This window comes from Lontra canadensis, unplaced genomic scaffold (genome assembly GCF_010015895.1).
Source record: "Lontra canadensis isolate GAN:19392208 unplaced genomic scaffold, GSC_riverotter_1.0 scaffold4, whole genome shotgun sequence".
Lineage (NCBI taxonomy): Eukaryota > Metazoa > Chordata > Mammalia > Carnivora > Mustelidae > Lontra > Lontra canadensis.
The window spans coordinates 51,122,016-51,143,123 of NW_022630998.1; the positions used below are offsets into that span (position 1 = coordinate 51,122,016).

At 38.7% G+C, this 21,108-nt stretch overlaps 1 protein-coding gene and 1 pseudogene across 1 annotated transcript in view; both read left to right on the forward strand.

Annotated features, from left to right (window-relative positions):
* MIER3 (MIER family member 3) overlaps positions 1-21,108 on the forward strand; it is a 164,229-nt gene that overhangs the window by 70,528 nt on the left and 72,593 nt on the right. The gene's annotated exons all lie outside the window — the stretch shown is intronic.
* Positions 7,550-8,917, forward strand: LOC116863614 (annotated as a pseudogene).

The window sequence follows — 21,108 nt, forward strand, 5'->3', positions numbered from 1 at the left end:
TGCCCATCCCCCATCTAGCCCATCCCCAGCCCACCTTCCCTCCAACAACCTTCAGTTTGTTCTCTATAGTCAAGAGTCCTTTTAAATGTCATTTTAAGGGGCTCCTGAGCCCTTCAGCTCAGGGCATGATCCCAGGATCCTAGGATTGAGCCCCGTGTTGGGCTCGATGCTCAGCAGGAGGCCTGCTTCTTCCTCTTATACTCCCCTTGCTTGTGTTCCCTCCCTCAATGTCTCTCTCTCTATCAAATAAATAAATAAGATCTTTTTTAAAATGTCATTTCAAAACACTTTTTCATTTACCAGTTAATTTCTTTTAGGGGCACCTGGGTGGCTCAGTGAGTTAGGCATTGGACTCATGATTTCGGCTCAGGTTGTGAGACTGAGCCCCACATGGGGGGTCTGTGCTTAGTGGGGATTTGCTGGAGATTCTCTCCCCTCTGCCCCTCCCCCAGCTCACTCTCTCTCTAAAAACAAAAAGTAATTTTGTTTAATTATAGAAAATATAGGAATTTTAGTAAAATAGAAAAATATCCAGGATGCTGGTTGGCTCAGTTGGTTAAGCATCTGCCTTCAGCTCAGGTCATGATCCCAGGGTCTTGGGATAGAATCCCACACCAATCTCAGTGAGGAGCCTGCTTCTCCCTCTGCCTGCTGCTCCCCCTGCTTGTGCTCTCTCTCTCTCTGTCTGACAAGTAAATAAATAAAATCTTTAAAAAAAAAAAAAAAGGAAAAATATCCATAACCGTACACCTAAGTGGTACCATTGTTAACATTTTGATAAATGTTCTAGACCTTTCTCTATGCATTTTATGTTTTAGGATACATTGTGAGTATACTTTTAAATTTTCTATCATGCTTTTTTACTCAAGATTATACCATGATCATTTTGCAATGCCATTAAAAACTTTTTGTAAAATGGTAATCTGGGAATAATAAATAATAAACTATATAGGCACCCAATGCTCTGTTCATTTTAATATTATGATATATCGATACCATAATTTATTTCAGTGATTCCCTAGTGGTGAACACTTATTTTCTACTATGAAAAAGCCCTTGGGACACTTGGGTGGCTCAGTCAGTTAAGCATCTGCCTTCAGTTCAGGTCATGGCTTTAGGGTCCTGGGATGGAGCCCCCATCAGGCTCCCTGCTCAGCAGGGAGTTTTCTCTTCTTCCCTCATGCACTCTCTCTCTTCTCTCAAATAAATAAAATATTTTTTTAAAAAAGCCCTCAGTAACATCCTATAGTTGTATTTTTGCAAATTTTGTGCTATTTCCTTTGATTATGTTTTTAGAATTATTATTATTATTATTTTAGAAGATTTTGTTTTTAAGAAATCTCTATACCCAACACAGAGCTCAAACTCATAACTCTAAGATCAAGAGTCACATATTCTATGGACTGAGCCAGCCAGGTGCCCCTGGAATTACTGGGGTCAGAAGCCATGTATATTTTTAAGGATGTTAACATGTTGCTAAACTGCCCTCTGGAAAGCGGACACCGCATTGCTGATTCTGTTCTTTATTGTCTCCATTATGGATTTCAGTTCTGCTGTTTCAGAGTTGTTTCACCCCCTCTTTTTCCTTTTCATTCCATTGTTTCTCCATCTTAATCCATCCTATGCTTTTCTGAATCTGTTTCAAAGAGGTCAGTTACTTTGCATTCTTTTGAGGAGGTAAAACTTCCCAAACTGTTTTGTTTTCTTCTCTGATTCCTGTGGATTATCTTCATCTGAAATGATACCCCTTCTTTTGTTTGGATATTTTCCCATGGGCTTTATTTTATTACTTGTTGATTATTCTCAATATCCTCTGGGGAATAAGATTCACCCAGAGATCTCACTTGGTGTGTCTTTTGCCCTCATTCTCCTCTCTCTTCACTTAGGGCATGGTAAGGTCTGTGAGTCAGACCTACAGCGAATGGCTGGTGGATGCATGCTGCTCTGACCAGTTCAAGGAGTCTTCCCCCAAATGTGTCTGCTAGAAGGTGGCAGGATTTTCCATTTGTTGGCCATCACACCCTCTGAACAGATGTGGTTCCTCAAAGATTATCATCTCAAGCATGCATTTCTCAGAGGCTCCTGCTCTCTCTCTGCCCTCACCTTCGAACTCTCCTTGAGAGGCAGCTTAGCTGAGCTTTATGTCAAATGGATCTCTAATTAGATCATATAAAGACATTTGCATTGTATTGCCTGGGTGGCTCAGTCAGTTAAGTGTTGGACTCTTGGTTCCAGCTAGGGTCATGATCTTAGGATCCTGGGATCCAGCCCCACGTTGGGCTCTGTGCTGGGCATGGAACCTGCTTGGGATTCTCCCTCCCGCATCCTTGTGCCCCTGCTCACCCTCTCCCCCCACCCACATGCACACACACTCTCAAAAATGAAGTGAAATAAAATGAAATGAAATAAAGACATCTGGATTAAAAAGGGATGGAAACGATGCCCCTCTGTCTCTCTAGGGTTCAGTGTCTGTTGGGACTTGACAACCCATTTGTGCTTGCTCTCCAGCATCACTCCCCATTCTAAGCACTTGGCCAGCATTTCATACTGTCCTCCAAAAAAACTTTACAAGGCAGCTAGGAGTCAGATTTTCCTCTCCCTGAACTTGATGGGGAAACAGAGGCATGGAGGGACATGGCGATTCATCTGCCTAGTTGATGAACATCTATGGTTCCCTTACTTCTCCTCCAGTGCTTTCTGCCATGGCGTTATGCTGCCAGTTTGCCCATCCCTTGAGGTTAGTTGGGCTGCTGTGGAAGGTCAGTTTAGATGAGTCAAATATTCAAATATTTGAATTGCCTTGCTGCTGCTTAGAAAGTGCCCGGAATATAGGCTTCCTTGCTGAGCATTTGAGGTGTGGTGCAGAATAAAACTGTGTACACCTAGCCCATCCCCCGAAGCTCTGAGTCATGTGTTTACCATTTAGGCTCCATCAGTCTTAATCCACTCCATCCTCAGTGACAGCTTAGTCAGTATGAAGTGCTTCTAATAATAGCAGTGGAGGAACATAGCCAATACCTGTAATCTTGAAGGTGCTTTAGAAAACTATGTGCCGCCGTTTCTGTGTCTGGTCATAATGTTAACATTACATCTGGAACCTTCTTCGCATGGTGACATAGACAGACATATTTAGTAACTGGGAAGTCATGGGGTTATACTTGAGAGGTCTATCGGAGAGTTTAATCAGACCCAGCTAACCACCTTGGACACCTCACCTGTCACGAACTTACACTTCTAGGAGAATGGAGACCAGCGTTTACTAAGCATGTTTTAAGAATCTTTTGGTTTCCATGGAATTTAGAACTATAATGGTCCAGCAGGTGTAGAGGGGAGCCAGCTGTGAAAGGGTTAATAGGTTAGGTGACCTAAGGGCTAATATTAGAAACTCTGAAGGTGATCATCTGTTGGACTTACAGAAATAGAAGCTGGTAGGAAAAAGAAAGAAGGAAAGAATGAGAGGCAGCGAGACAGAGAGAAAAATATCTCATTGACGTGTTTCAGGAAAGGGGCCATTTAAAGTATTGATTGAAGAGATCCTGAGGCTGGTGGGTTCCCAGGAGGTGAGGAGAGTAAATAAGACAATTTGCTGGCAAAAGAAAATGCAGCTACACTGTTGTGGGATACAGAAGGACTGGGAAACTAGCTTTAGCCCTTCGCCTCATTCTGCTGTTGAGATGTGGTCCTTTGCCCAGAGCTAACTTTCAAGTATGAAAGGCTGAGACAGACACAGTGGGGTTTGGAGAAGGAGGATGATGACAGGGAGAGAGGAAGAGAGAATCTGAGATGGGCTAATTTCTTCAAGTTCCTGAAACAGAAGTACACATAAACATAGACATTTAAACATCTGTGACCCTTCCAGGAGAAAATTCCGATTCCATGATTTCACTCCATGAATAAATCCACTTTGTCATTTATTTTGATGAATAAAATGTTATTCATGGACTCAAGTCTATTTAGAAATCTTTTACTATTTTACAATCTCATGGATTTGAAGACAACATAAAACCTGTTCTCTGTAGAAGCTTCTCATTTTGATCTCCGCATTATGACAGTTCAGTTGCTAGTCAATCGTACAAAGAGGGAAAATTTTTTGAGAATGTGCCTAAACCATTGTAATGTTTAGTATACTGGTCGTACTTCTGCAGGGGAATATACTCAGCATCAAAAGAATTGCAGAGGGTAGGGCACTTTTGGGTTTTACTTCCATCTTCTTCAGCCATAATTTTCAAGGAGTGCCATGCTAAGTCATAAAATCAGAATTACACACTAAATTGTACTAACAGACTTGGATATGATTACAGAGGTTTCTGGAGTGACTAAATATTTTCATTAAGTGGCTAAATTGTGTATTTCTTTTTTTTTTCTTCACATTTATATTATAAAAATTTGCAAACATCAGAAAAGGTGAAGGACTCCTCCAGTAAACACTCATATATCTGCTTTTTAGATTCAGTAATAGTTAATATTTTGCTTTATTTGCTTTTTCTTTCTCTGGACATTATATATATTTATAACCTTTGAAATTAAGTAGTAGTTATCATGATATTTTGCTCCTAAATACTTCACCAAGCTTGACACTTTGTCATGCCATTAGAGAATGAGACTTTTTTTTTTTAATTTTATTTTTTATAAACATATAATATACTTTTTTTCCCCAGGGGTACAGGTCTGTGAATCGCCAGGTTTACACACTTCACAGCCCTCACCATAGCACATACCCTACCCAATGTCCATAACCCCACCCCCCTCTCCCAACCCCCCTCCCCCTATCAACCCTCAGTTTGTTTTGTGAGATTAAGAGTCACTTATGGTTTGTCTCCCTCCCAATCCCAACTTGTTTCATTTACTCTTCTCCTACCCCCCAACCCCCCATGTTGCATCTCCTCTCCCTCATATCAGGGAGATCATATGATAGTTGTCTTTCTCTGATTGACTTATTTCGCTAAGCATGATACCCTCTAGTTCCATCCACGTCGTTGCAAATGGCAAGATTTCATTTCTTTTGATGGCTGCATAGTATTCCATTGTATATATATACCACTTCTTCTTTATCCATTCGTCTGTTGATGGACATCTAGGTTCTTTCCATAGTTTGGCTATTGTAGACGTTGCTGCTATAAACATTCGGGTGCACGTGCCCCTTCGGATCACTACGTTTGTATCTTTAGGGTAAATACCCAGCAGTGCAATTGCTGGGTCATAGGGTAGTTCTATTTTCAACATTTTGAGGAACCTCCATGCTGTTTTCCAGAGTGGTTGCACCAGCTTGCATTCCCACCAACAGTGTAGGAGGGTTCCCCTTTCTCCGCATCCTCGCCAGCATCTGTCATTTCCTGACTTGTTAATTTTAGCCATTCTGACTGGTGTGAGGTAGTATCTCATTGTGGTTTTGATTTGTATTTCCCTGATGCCGAGTGATATGGAGCACTTTTTCATGTGTCTGTTGGCCATCTGGATGTCTTCTTTGCAGAAATGTCTGTTCATGTCTTCTGCCCATTTCTTGATTGGATTATTTGTTCTTTAGAGAATGAGACTTTTTGAAGGTAAAGCCAAGTTTTGTTTAGAAAAGGTGGGCAAGAGGAATTGTCAGCATAACTTCTGGTAACGGAGGTTTCTAGCACTTAGCTAATTCTCAAATTGATTTTTCTCATACATGGTGCCATTTTATGAACCATGCATAATAAATTCCATCTTGGTAGTTCTGGTTTCGATAATTTCAAGAGACAAAGCAAATCCACTTTAATTCTGTAACTTTATGTCCATTTTCTTCATTGTTTCCTTCAAAAACATATCTCGGTTACAATGTTCTCTTGCACACACTAGAAGACAGAACTTGCTTTTTTCCTCCCAATATAGGATGCACTAGAATTATTTTGTAATATGTATTTGGGTGTGCTAAGGAGAAAGTTAGAGAGCTCTTTAACAGAGTTAAGATCTCCTTTAAGATTTTTCCTTATTTTGCCTGGGACTCAAATCACCTTGCAAGGTGGAGGATGTTAAACATCACGTTAATACTTGCTGGTGATTATGAGACATTAATGTATATGCTACTTCACAATAATGGTTACCTTTTGCAGAAAAATAATTATATTCCTTTAATGTACTCATAATATCTCTGTAATTTTTTTTAAATTATTCATTTATTTATTTCACACAGAGAGAGATCACAAGCAGGCAGAGAGGCAGGCAGAGAGAGAGGGGGAGGCAGGCCCCATGCTGAGCAGAGAGCCTGATGTGGGGCTCGATCCCAGGACCCTGAGATCATGACCTGAGCTGAAGGCAGAGGCTTAACCCACTGAGCCACCCAGGCGCCCCATCCCTGCAATTTTTAACTGCTGTTTTGTTCCCAGCCCATCTTGTACACAAGTGCAAATCTTCATACCAGTTAATCAGGGGCTAGATTATAGATTATAGAAATTATTCATTAGAAAGCTATAGATGTCCTGCATTTGTTTCAGAACAAACCAGAGAATTTAATTCAAAGTTCTAAAAAAAAATAGTTATAAAAAAATTTTGACAGATGGGACACCTGGATGGCTCAGTCATGGGCATCCGCCTTTGGCTCAGGTCATAATCCTGGGGTCCTTGGATCAAGCCCCACATCAGGCTCCCTGCTTGGTGGGAGGCCTGCTTTCCCTCTCCTGGTTCCCCTGCTCATGTTCCTACTATCACTGTGTCTCCCTTTGTCAAATAAATAAATAAAATCTTTAAAAAAAATAAAAATTTTAGACAGATAGATGGGATATGAATGTAATGAACCGGCTATAAACGACACTCTTGAATATGTCAAAGTACTCTCTAGCACTTTTCCTTCTTTTTATCAGCCTCCTCTCCTTCACAACAGGTCAATGTGTGGCACCCATGACAAAGCCTCAACAATATTGGTCTAAAATTGGACAAAAGCTATTGTAATTGGATAATAATGATCTATAAAACAGTGAGAGCTCGTTGTTTTAAGTAAAAAATAGTTAAACTATGTGTCAAGTCCCTAGGTACCTGTGTGTCCTGCGGCAATTCATGTAGGCAGACGTTCTAGTCCAGTGGTTCTCAAAGCTCAGGGTGCCCAAGGATGACAGTGTGCCTGCAAACATGTTTATTTCTTGATCCTGATCTTAGAGGCTCTGATTTGGCAAATCAGGTGTGGAGCCCAGGAACCTACATTCTGTTCAGTTCCCCAGGTGATTCTGATGCAGGCCGTGATGGGACATGCTTTGACTTATATTGTTACTGGCACCTAAGATGCCAAGAGGATGGGTCACAGCTAAGCCCGATCCATTGTATGTAAGCTGACTTAATACTTGTCTTCGCTGGTTGACCAGGGCTAATGGTCCTCATCGCATCCCAGATCAGTCACTGTTTAGAAGGAACAAAGGACTGGTATGCTGTAAATAACAGTCATTGTGTGGGCTGATTCTGAAAAGGAGACTTTGTTCCCCTGTCAGCTCTGAAACAAATTTACATGACAGGACACCTGGGCAGTAGTGTTTAAACAAAACTCTGTGTGTGTGTGTGTGTGTGTGTGTGTGTGTGTATGTGTATGCACACGTGCATGGGCATAGCTATTAGACCCAAGGTTAGTATTTCAAGGGACTACCCCACACTTCTGATAAAGTTCAGCTACAACATGACATATGCACTCACAAAAATCATAATGCTATGCACAACAGTGCAAGAAAAACCACAGGGTTTATGGGAAAAGATGGGATCAGAGAGACAATACTCCAAAACTTTAACAGTGACACATTAAAGAAAAAGGTATAGGAACCTAATAAAAATTTTAGCACAGTTTAACACGTGTTAAATGGTCAAGAAATTCATAAGTAGCCTCATAACTTGAGAAATTCATAAGCAAACAGAAAAAAGGGTATATAGAACTGGAGGAAAAAGAAGGTTCCCGCTGTGCCAGAAATCAAGACGAAGAAAAGGAATATTGCAGAGCTAAAGATCAAGCACCTGAGAAATTTGCCCAAAAGATGCCTCAAAATGCAAGAGGAAGCTTATCCATAAAAAAGCTAAGCACCATAATAGGGAAAATTGGAGCATGCACAGAAGAAAGGTTTGAATTGTGAGGATGGCAAGAAAAGTGAGCAGCATCTTTTTTTTTTTTTTTTTTTTTAAGATTCTATTTATGGGGTGCCTGGGTGGCTCATTTGGTTAAGTGTCTGCCTTCAGCTCTAGTTATGATCTCGGGGTCCTGGGATCAAACCCCAGTGTTCAGCAGGGAGCCTGCTTCTCCCTCTTCCCCTCCTCCTGTTTGCGCTTTCTCTCAAGGAGAAAGAGAGAGAGAGAGTGAGCAGGGGGCAGGCAGAGAGAGAGGGAGAAGCAGACTCCCCACTGAGCAGGGAGCCAAGATTATGACCTGAGCCGAGGGCAGATGCTTAACCGACTGAGCCACCCAGGTGCCCTGTAAAGTGAGCAACTTCTGTGTAACTGTGGGACCCAAATGGGCATCTGTTTTCAGGATCAGAGGTATCAATGGTGTGAGCCCAAAGATCCAAAAGGTCTTCACCTGCGTCAGGTCTTCAAGGGGCACCTCTGTGAAGCTCAGTAATGCTTCTGTTAACATGTTTAGGATGGTGGAGCCTTAACCTGCATGGTGTACCCAAGCCTGAAATCAGTAAATGAATTCCCTCCCAGTGTGGTCACAGCAAAATCAATGAAACAGTCAATTGTCCTGACAGATAACACTCTGATTGCTCCAGCTCTTGGTAAATAGGGCACCAGCTGCATGGAGGATCTTATTCATGACATCTGTACTGCTGGACAATGCTTCAGAGAGAGAAGGAACTTTCTGTGGCCCTTCTAATTATCTTCTCCATGAGGTAGAATGAAGAGAAAGATTACAGATTTTGTAGAAGGTGGAGATGCTGCCAACAGGGAAGGCCAGATCAATTGTCTTGTTAGAAGGTTGAGCTAAGGTGTCTGTCATGACTATAATCTGGTCAGTTAATAAACAGTGACCGATTTCACGTTTAAAAAAAAAAAAAAGGAAATTCACAAGTAACCCAATAAACATGGCCTTAAAAATACTTCAAATTTGAGGACATAGGTGTTGAAAGGGTTGCAGCTTGTGATTCACTGTTAAGTGGTAGGAAGGTAGGTTATCTAAGCTCAGAGGAAAGAGTGTAAGAGCAGATGTGGATGGGCACGACGTAACACCTGCATGAACTGAGATACGTGGTAGGTACTTGGGGTGGTGTGTGTGCGTGCAAGTGCGTTTTGGGTATCCCAGGCCACTTAGTTCAGCTGAGTGCAGTGTTCTGCTTTCATCCAGTTTCTCACTCATAAGAGCTCACCTCACACAGCAAAGGTAAATGTGCCTGGTACTCATATTGTTTCCTAATATATCAGTCACAACTGGGCCAAATTTGTGTTTTTAATATAAGCATTACTGCAGAATGGACACTGCCTGTAAGGAATTCACCTCAGAAGTAATAGTTTCAAGTTGCCTGACTCTGAGAGTAGCCAGGAGGACATTACTGGCCTATAAGGAATGGTGTCTGTTTAAGAAGGGTTAGGGACTGAAAATATGAGGGTAGAGGTTGTGCTGTTCCCTTTTACCTTCTTGGCTGTCCACATGACCATGAAAGATTCTCAGAGGTATTATCTCAGTCTCATAGCTGTTATGTTTTCCCATATTTTCTTAGACTAACATAGATTAACAAATACCCAAGGGTTTAGGATATCTAGGTATAGAAAACAAAACAAAACAAAACAAAAAACACCATCATTAGGGTAGGCTTCAGAGGGCTCATATTTTATGCTCAGCTCTGCAAGCTATGTGACTTAATGCAAGGCCCTTTATTTCTCTTGGATTCATTTCCTCATCTGAAAAGTACAAAAACTTAACTGCATTTTCTTTCTCTAAGATCCTTCCTGGCTCCAATATCTTTTGACGTTGAGGCCTTCTATGTTGATTAAATGTAGAGAAAATGAACACTTTTTGACCTCTTCAAAACTTTCCACATTGCTCAGCAATATTTTTTTTCTCATCACACATTGTCTTCCTTGGTCATTTCCCAAAGTGAAAATTCCAAATTGTTATGCCCCTCAATCTCTGCCTCCACTAACAGATGGAATTCACTGAGGCAGATCAAGTCTGAGCTTATAAAACTCCTTTATTTATTTTGTTAACAGCTTTATTGAAGTGAAATTGACATACAATAAACTGTATATATTTAAAGTAGACAATTTGATAAGTTTTGACATATGCATTCACCCATGAAACCATCCCACCAAGATAAGGAATATATCCAACACCCCCTGCTGTTTGCTCATGCCCCTTTATAATTAATTCCTTCCTCTCTTATTCCACCTTATTCTTTCTTTCCATGCCCAGGCAACCACCAGTCTGCTTTCTGTCATTGTAGACTAGTTTGTAATTTCTAGTATGGTGTGTAAATGAAATCATACAATATGTACTATCGTTTTGTCTGCCTTCTTTCACTCGGCGTAATTATTTTGAGAGCTATCCATGTTCCTTTTGTTAATAAAAAGGAATAATAAAAGAAGGGAGGTAACAATCTATCACATGTATACACCACATTTGTTTATACATTTACTTGTTGATGGACATTTGAGTTGTTTCCAGGGTTTTAGCCATTACAGAGAAAATTGCTATAAATATTTTTTTATAGGTCTTTCTATGGTTATATGCTTTCATTTCTCTCGTGTAAATACTTAGAAGTTGAAAGGCTGGATCATATATGGTAAATGGATATTTCCCTTCTTTGGAAACTACCCAACTGTTTTCTGAAGCAGTTGTACTATTTATGTTCCCATCAGCATTATATGAATAATCCAAATTTTCCGTATCCTTGCCAGAAGTTAGTACGGTCAGCATTTTAAATTTTTGTCATCTAATAGGTATGTAGTGATCTCTCATTGTGGTTTCAATTAGAATTTCCCCAGTGACTAACAATGTTGAGCATCTTTTCATACGTTTATTTTCCATCTGTATATCTCCTTTGGGGAATGTGCGTTCAAACATTTTGCCCAATTTAAAAAACTGGTTTTTCCTCTATTTATTGAGTTTGCTTAAAATTGTGATAAAATACATTTAATACAAATTTTACCATCTTAACCGCTTTTTTTGTTTAAAATTCAATGGCATTAAGTACCGTTGTATTACTCTCACACTGTCCTTTTCCAGAACCCTTTCATCTTGATAAACTGGAACTCTGTATCTTTTAAACAATAACTGTTAATTTTCTCTCATCTCCAGCTATGGCAACTACCATTCTATATTCTGTCCCTATAAATTTGACTACACTCAGGTATCTCATTATCAGTAGAATCACATGGTATTTGTTTGTGACTGGCTTATTTCATTTAGCATCATTTCCTCAAGATTCCACCAACCCGTAGTTTATGTCAGGATTTCTTTCCTTTTTAAGGCCAAATATTTCATTGTGTGCACATAACACTTTTTTTTTTAACCCATTCTTCCATAAATGGGTTGCTTTCACCTTTCAGTTTATTGTGAATAATGCTGCAATGAACAGGAGTGCATAAATATCTGAGTCCCTGCTTTCATTTTATTTATCTTTGGGACAGAAAGAGAGAGAGAGCATGAGCACAAGCAGGGGGAGGGATAGAGGGAGAAGCAGACTCCCCACCGAACAGGGAGCCCAACGTGGAACTTGATCCCAGGACGCCGGGGTCATAACCTGAGCTGAAGGCAGACATTTAACCAACTGAGCCACCCAGGTGTCCTTGAGTCCCTGATTTTACTTTATTTTATTTTATTTTTTTAAAGATTTTATTTATTTATTTGACAGAGATCACAAGTAGGCAGAGAGAGAGAGAGGAGGAGGCAGGCTCCCCGCTGAGCAGAGAGCCCGATATGGGGCTCGATCCCAGGACGCTGGGATCATGACCTGAGCCGAAGGCAGAGGCTTTAACCCACTGAGCCACCCAGGCGCCCCGAGTCCCTGATTTTAATCTCATTACTGGGTTCTGAGAGTTCTTTATAGTAATCAGTATAAGACATTTATCAGGAATAGGATTCACAAACATTTTCTCCCAGTCTGTGGCTTTTCTTTCTCCTTTTTTTTTTTTTTAAGATTTTATTTTTAACTAATCTCCACAACCAATGTGGGAGTTGAACTCACAACCCTGAGATCAAGAGTTGTACGTTCCTTCAAATGAGCCAGCCAGGGGTCCCATCTGTGGCTTTCTATCTTCGTTTTCTGAAAACTGTCTTTTGGAGATCAGAAATTTTAAATTTTGGTTTAATACAATTTATCTATATTTTTTCTTCTTGGCTTTATATCTAAGAAATTTTGCTTAACCTGAGGTCACAACAATTTGGGAATTTCTCCTATTAGCATATAAATTTTATAGTTTTAGGTTTTACAATTCTATCTATAATCCATTTTGAGTTAATTTATTAATGACCCAAGATATTGATCAGAATTCACTTTGCTGTATATGAATATCCACTTGCACCAGCACTACTTGTGAAAAAAAGCTCTTTTCTCCCCTATATTGGTTTTGCACCAAAAATTAAAAATCAGCTGTTCATATATTTGTAGTTCCTTTCTGGACTTTGTAGTATGACTCCTCGATCTATTAGTCTTTCTCAATGCCACACTATCTTGATTATTGTAGTTTTACAAAAAGTCTTGACATGAGGTAGTGTAAGTTTTGCAATTTTGCTTTTCTTTTTTTCAAAGACATCTTGGCAACTTAAGTCTTTGCACTACCATGTGAATTTTACTTTTATTTATTATTATTATTTTTTTGCCGTATGAATTTTAGATTTGACTTATCTATTTCTACAAAAAGTCCTGCTGGGTGTTTTATTGGGATTGTGTTGAAGCTGTAGATGAAGTTTGAGAGAACTGACCTCTTTACAACACTGAGTGTTCCATGAACACTACATCTCTTCCATTTATTACAGTCTTCCTTGTTTTTTCTCAGCAATATTTTGTAGTTTTCAGTATATCTTGCATATCTTTTGTCAGATTTAATCCTATTTCATATATATTTTTTAAAGATTTATTTATTTATTTTAGAGAAGGAGAGAGGGAGAAAGAGTGGAGGAGGGGCAGAGGAAGAGGGAGAGAATCCCAAGCTGACTCTGAACTGAGCACGGAGCTGGAGGCAGGAATTGATTTCACAACCCTGAGATCACAACCTGAATCAAAAACAAGAGTTGGACATTTAACTGACTGAGCCACCAAGGTGTCCCAGTATTTCAGATTTTTTGGATGCTATTTTAAATGTCATTTTAATTTCAATTTACAATTGCTCATTGCTAGTGTATAGAAATACAATTGTTTTTTATGTATTTATCTTGAATCCTGCAACATTGTTAAACTCCTTTATTAATTCTAGTAGCTTTTAAGCATATTCCATCTCCTTTTCTGTATAGATAATCATGTCTTCTCTAAATAAAGACAGTTTTATTTCTTTCTTCCTAATCTGGCTGCTATCTATTATTTTAGCCTTATTGCACTGGTTAGGCCCTCCAATATAGTGTTGAATAGAAATGGAAAAGTGCCTGTTCTTATCTTATTCCTGAATTTATGGAGGATGAATATTTAATTTCCTCCATTAATATGATGATGTTAACCATGGGTTTTTGTTTTTTTTGTTTGTTTGGGGGTTTTTTTGTAGCTACACTAAGAAAGTTCCCTTCTATTCCCAGTTTTCTCAGTTTTTTGTTTGTTAATTTATTAAGAAACAATTTTTTTCTGGATGTATTTACATGTTTACACAGGGTTGTTGTTTTAATTTTTTAGCTAAAAAAAAGTATGGTGAATGATGTTGATTGATATTGAATAGTAAACTAATGTATTCTCTGTATTCTTTAAGTCCCATTTTATGCAGAATACATGAGGATAAACACCATTAAATCATAATGTTTTATCATTTTTATGTATTGTTAGATACAGTTGATACTTACCATATTATCTGGAATATTTGCATGGGTGTTCATGATGGATATTGGTCTGTGGTTTTCTTTTCTGTCTGGTTTTGGTATTAGGGTTATGCTGGCCTCATAGAATGAATTGGGAAGTGTTCCATCTGCTTCAATCTACCAGAAGAGTTTGTACATAATTGGTATTATTTCTTCCTTAAATATTTGGAGGAATTTGGTAAAGCCACTGGTTCTGGAGTTTTCTTTGGAGAAGGGAGGTTAACTATAAATTCAATTTCTTTATTAGAGAGAACACTGTTCAAGTTATCTATTTCTTCTTGAATAAGTTTCGTAATTTGCAGTATCTGTCCCCTTTCTCATCTAAGTTGTTGAAATTATTAGCACAAATTATTCATAATACTTTCTTATTACTATGTTAACATTAGTTGTATTTGTAAGGATATCACTTCTCTCATTCCTGATATCGGTAATTTGTGTCTTCTTTTTCTTTTTCTAGTCAGTCTAGCTAGAGGTTTATCAGGTTTTCATGTTTTTAAAGAACCAGCCTTTAGTTTCACTATTTTTTGCTATTGTTTTCCTATTTTATATTTCATTGCTTCTGCCTTGATTTTTATCTTTGTTTTCTTCTGCCACTTGAATTTGCTTCTTTTTTCCTAGCTTCATAAAGTGAAAGTTAGGCGTTTATTCCTCTAAATTTCCTTCTAAGTTGTATTTTAAGGGCTGCGTGAGTCCTGTTGACTTTGTAACAAATTTCCCCAAATTTAATGACTTAAAACAATACAAAATTGTCCTTTTACAATTTTAAAGGTTAAAAGTTCAAACTCAAATTTATTGAGCTTAAAGTCCAAGTGTTGACAGGGCTGGTTCCTTCTGGAATCTTTGAGGAGAGACTATATTTCTTTGCCCTTTTCAGGTTTGTTTGTTTGTTTGTTTTAAGTAATCTTTACACCCAATGTGGGACTCAAACTCACAACTCCAAGGTCAAGAATCACATGCTCCATCCACTGACCCAGCCAGGCACCTCTTTTCCAGCTTGATCTCTCCTCAGATTCTGACCCCTCCTTGGTTCTCATATAAGGATTACTGTGATTGCGTTGGCCTACTCTGATAATGGAGGATAATCTCCCTGTCTCCGAGTTCTTAACTTATCACATCTGCAAAATCTCATTTGTGGTATAAGGTAACATTCACAGGTTCTAGAGACAGAGATGTAGACATTTGGAGAGCCATTTTTTAGTCTACTACTCAGGCATCCCATACAGTTTGATATGTCATGTTTTCATTTGTACTCAGTTCAAAATATTTTAATTATTTTTCTTTGTCCCCTTTGTTGTTTAAAAGTGTGTTAGTTTCCAGTTATAGTTAAATGAATTGGACACAACAGAAGTTTGAACTGAGCCGGTCCACTTTAACAAAGATTTTTTAAAAATAAATACAGAATAGTACTGTAAGTGTATTTTCTTTCTTGTAATTTCCTTAATAGCATTTTCTTTTTTCTTGCTTATTTTATTATGAGAATACAGTACATAATGCATATAAGATACAAAATATGTGTTAATTGGCTGTTTATGCTATCGGTAAGGTTTCTAGTCAACAATAGGTTTTGGGGGAGTCAAAAGTTATATGTGGATTTTTGACTGTGTGGTGGGTCCAAGGACCCACCCTACCATGTTATCTGACATCCCCACCATGTTATCCAAGGGCCAATTATATATGGAGATTTCCCAAAGATCTTTCTATTATTGATTTTTAATTAAAATTTTAAAATTTCAGAGTTCAGAAAATATACTTTTATTACTTAAATCATTTAAAATTTATCAAGACTTGTTTTATGATTCAAAATATGGTGTATTTTGGTATATTTTGTGTATGCATTTGAAAAAAGTACATTTTCTGCTATTTTGGTTGGAGTGTTCTATATACATTAGATCGTGTTGGTTGACAACATAACAACAACACTACAAGCCTTCTCTGTAGACTTACTGGCTTTTTCTTTATGTGTTCTATTAATTATTGAGAGACAGTTATTGAAATCTCTGACTGTAATTATGGATTCATCTACTATTCCTTGCAATTCCATCAGTTTTTGCTTTATGTTTATTTTGAAGTTCTGTTACTGCATAAATGTTGAAGACTATTGTGTCTTTTGGTAGGCTGATGATTGTTAATTGTTACAATTTTTCTTCCTCTACTGTGGCTTCCATAACAAAATGACATAGACTGGGTGGCTTAAATGGCAGAAATTTATTTTTCACAGTTCTGAAAAGTGAGACATCCAAGACCAAGGACCCAGTCCATTCAGTCTCTGGTGAGGGTCCTCTTCCTGACTTGCAGATGTTGCCTTCTTGCTTTTTTGGGTGCAGTCACACACACACACACACACACACACACACACACTCTCTCTCTCTCTCTCTCTCTTTCACACACACACACACACACACAGGGAGAGAGAAAGATAGTGACAGATATTATTTCCTCTTCCTCTTCTTATAAGGTCACAGTTCTATTGAACTAGAGTCCCACCCATATGACCTCATTTAACCTTAATTAGCTCTTAAGAACCTATCTCCAGATATAGTCACTCTGGATTAGCACTTTAACAAAGGAATTTGGGGGGGGGGGGACAAAATTCAGTCCATAACACAACTGATGAGCCAAAATTGATACATTATCATCTCTGTCTTTTAATTAAGGTGTTTAACCCATTTACAATTATGATTATTGATATAGTTAGATTTAAATTTATCATCTTGCTACTTGCTTTGTATTTGTCTTGTATGTCTTTTGTTTCCTCTTTGCTCTTCTTTCTGAATAATGTTGTGGGTTTTTTTGAGCCTAAAAGAATTTACTGGGTTTTGTCCTATTTTCAGTGACCAGCCTTGGGTCTGGAATATGACTTTCTAGCTCTAATCCATTCCTCATCTCAGTTACCCACTTTTCTCCCCCCAGCTCACAGAGGTGATCGTTCAATATGTCCTGGCTTTAAAAGTGACAGAAATCTGGCAAGGATAATGCAAGCATTTTGGAATGTCAATTTAAGGTTTTTCTTCATTTTGTTTTGTTTTAGAACATGGTTCTATCTACTTATCCACCTTAATTTCCCATAGCCGCCTTCAGATACTCTCCCTATTTTATCTTCAACCTTACATGTAATGGTGCTCATATCCTAATTAGTTTATCTTCAGGCTTAGCTCCTCCTACCGTACATTTGATCATGTCTCTTCCTTTAAATACAATTCTTGTCCTCTGTTCTTTGTATAATGAAATCTTACTGACCTTTAAAAACTCAGTTCATGTTTTGTTAGTTCCTTGTGAAGCCTGACCTGGACCCCGGCTCCACTCAAGAGGGAAAAGATACCCCCCACTGGGTGCTCAGAGTGCTTTATAGGTGTGTCTGTTACAACACCTTCCATGTTATATATAGTCAGGTCTCTATGTGAATGTTTTTCCCACCAGGTGCCAAAATCTTGAGGCTCTGGAGCCTATATATTATTTTAAAGTATCTTTCAGCTTCTTCCTTTTTTTTTTTTAATATATATATATTATTTTATTTTATTTTATTTTTTATAAACATATAATATATTTTTTCCCCAGGGGTACAGGTCTGTGAATCGCCAGGTTTACACACTTCACAGCACTCACCATAGCACACACCCTCCCCAATGTCCATAACCCCACCCCCCTAACCCCCTCCCCCCATCAACCCTCAGTTTGTTTTGTGAGATTAAGAGTAACTGTGGTTTGTCTCCCTCCCAATCTCATCTTGTTTCATTCATTTTTTTTTTAAAGATATACTTGTTTATTTTAGAGAGAAAGAGAGAGCTCATGCGCATGTGGGGGGAGGGGCAGAGGGAGAGAGAATATCAAGCAGACTTCCTGCTGAGCACAGAACCCCACGTCAGGCTTGATCCCATGATCCCAAGATCACTACCAGAGTGGAAACCCAGAGTCTGTCGCTCAACCAACTGAGCCACCCACGTGCCCCTCTTTCAGACTGTTCTTATATACATCAGGGTTCTTGGTTGTAACCAACAGAAATGGATTCAGGTTTTGCTTGTTGGTTTGTTTTTACTTCTCCTCCCTCACCCTCAGCTTTATTGTGGTATAACTGACAAGCAAAATTTTAATGTATTTAAAGTGTACAATGTGATTCCTTTTAAAAATATTTTATTTATTTATTTGTCAGAGAGAGAGAGAACACAAACAGGGGGAGTGGCAGGCAGAGGGAGAAGCAGGCTCCTGGATGAGTAAGGAGCTGGATTTGGAACTTGATCCCAGGATTCTGGGATCATGACCTGACCAGAAGGCAGACGCTTAACCAACTGAGCCACCCAGGCATCTGTGCAACATGGTGTTTGATATATGTGATCCTCACAATCAAATTATATAACATATCCATCCCATCACATAGTTAGCTTTTTGGAGTGTAATGAGAATATTTAAGGTCTCTCTGGTTCTATACCTCATACTTAGATTTCAGAAGTGGTCCCACTATTATTGATAGTGATCAGAGTGGCTCTCTCTGCTTAAATTATACAATTTGGTTTATGATGAACACTTACTTTTCTTTTCCTTTTGAGAGTCTGGGATCTGTGTATTAGATAGGCAGAGGATACCTTTCTGACTAAGTGCCTAATTAATATCCTAGACTCCGAGTCTCTAATGAGCTTCCCTGGTACACAACATTTCACATGTTGTAACAAATCCTTTCTGGGGGAAGTAAGTGTGTTCTATGTGACTTTACTGGGAGCAGACTCTTGGAGAATTGTAACGAGTTTCCTGTGAATTTTCCCCATGTTATGCTTTGCCAGTTATGCTTTGTATCCTTTCAGGGTAATAAATCCTAGCCATGAACGTGAGTATATGCTAAGTCCTGTGTATCCTCCTAGGAAATCATTGAACCTGGGCACGGTGTTGGGGATTGTCAACATGGAAGAAATCTCTTCAAGATAGCATTATGATGCCTCTTCTAGAGTCCTAAAGGTTTCATTGGTTCTGGAAAAGTTTCCAGATTAATCTTTTGGCTTGGTGTTCACACTTCCACGGGGTAGTCTGAATTTGTAGCCTCCCACACTCATGACACATATTTGGGGTCCTGGTTTCTGATAGATGCCACTTTCTGTTAGTGGATTAATAGCTTCATTGACCCTTTCCTGGACAGCAGGCAATGTCCTTGTATTTCTTCATCACAAGCAGAGCAGCCTTGTGAGCCTGGTTTTTGTGGGAAGCCCAAATCCTCACTTATCATCTCAGTGAAACCATGAATATTACCGTCCTTGAACTTTGAGGCTAATATTGACTTATCAATATTTTCACAAGAGGTTTGGCTCCAATTCCTGTTTTGTGTCCCTGTTTTGGGAATTTCCTTCATTTTCTTTCAAGTTTGGTTATGTATTAAAATTTCTTGTTAGACTTTTTTTTTTTTTTTACCAGCACTATTGTTGTTTGAGGGTGATCTTTTTATTTCAGCTCAATTCAACCTATTGCCTAGAAATTGGAGCTACATCCTTTTCACATTGAGTTTTCTTTAGCATGCAACCCAGAAAAGTATGCAGAAGAGGTGAACAAATGTTGCATGTCTGAATAAATGGGTTGTAAAGAACTCTGGTGATCCCCTCATCCCAAGTTTTGCTTCTCCACAGACTGATGTCCACAATCATAACATCTTTGGTCATACCAGGTCTCCTTGTTCATGATCTAACAGGAAATAAGAAACTAATATAAAAATCAAGAACTTTCCCAGTTTGTGGGCATTGTCTTAGCTGGTCAAGATTAGAGATACTGATGAGTAAATATGCCTGAGCAGTACCAGTTCTTCCAACCCCCAAGAGACAGCAGACACAGAATCTGGCTGTGAGCATTTCACATGAAGTATCATCTCAGAGAGGCTATCGTGACACACCCAAGAGAGGGCTCTTGGAGGGGTGAGCCATGGATTACTCTCACTTAATGTGGGCCTCTCACACTACATTGTGTGGAGAATGCAGATTCTGTTTTAGAATGATAGGAATCTGAAGAATCTTGTCTGGGATCATCCACGGTGATAATTTTTCTGATTAGCTCTGTCCAGACTAGGATACTATGCAGAAAATAAATGTTGGTTTTTCCAAATTTTGGATGCATAAAGGTGACACAAGTGCAATGATTGACAGAACTCTGGAGAAGGGAGAGATGAAATACATAAAACTGACATAATGAGTAAAAGGAAGAGCGAAGCAAGCTGGGGACTAACAGTAGAGGTATATATTGAAAGTCTGGAAGCCAATAGGTGAGTTGGGGTTGGGACTCCTGTTATACAATCTCAGACTACACTGTGTGCATCTCCTTTGTAGTGACTGTTTCCACCACAGCAGGGTAATCATCTGTACAATGATTTGTTACTTGTTTCCTTTACTGAACAATAAATTCTATGAGGAGAACAACTATGTCTTACTTACCCCAAGACCTACAGTGCCAGACATGTAGAAACCACTTGTTGAATAAATGAATTAGTCATGCAGTCATCCTATGTGGAGTGTTCTTTCACAATCCTTTCCTGAATCTGGATTGAATTCTGGATGGAATCTCCAAATACATTGATCACCTCACAATTCCATTAATAAAGGGCTTCCCCACACTTACTTCACCTCTGTGTTTATGTAGTTCTGATCTGCTGCCAAGTCAAAGTAAAGGAGTTAAGTTCTCTGTTTTATTTTTCTATTTTCATTTTGGTTTGACTTGGTCTTATAACTTCCAAACAAAAGGGGCAGGAAACATTCAAGATACAGAGGAAAAATGAAAGCAAACACTACTTTATTTATAATTTGACAACACTGGCTGTCTAACATAAGGTGACCACAGAAAATTCCAAAACTTAATCCTTCTTCCTTTTTTTTTTTTTTAACTTTTTAAAAATTTAAATTCAATTAATTAACATATAATGTATTATTTGTTTCAGGGGTACAGGTCTGTGATTCAACAGTCTTACATAACACCCAGAGCTCACTGCAATGCATACCTTCCCCAATGTCCATCACTCAGCCACCCTATCCCCCGACCCCTTCTCTCCAGCAACCCTCAGTTTCTTTCCTAAGATTAAGAATCTTATGGTTTGTCTCCTGATCTGGTTTCATCTTGTTTCATTTTTTCTCCTCTCTTCCCTATGATCCTCTGCCTTGTTTCTTAAATTCTGCATGTCAGTGAGATCATATGATAAGTGTCTTTCTCTGACTGAGTTATTT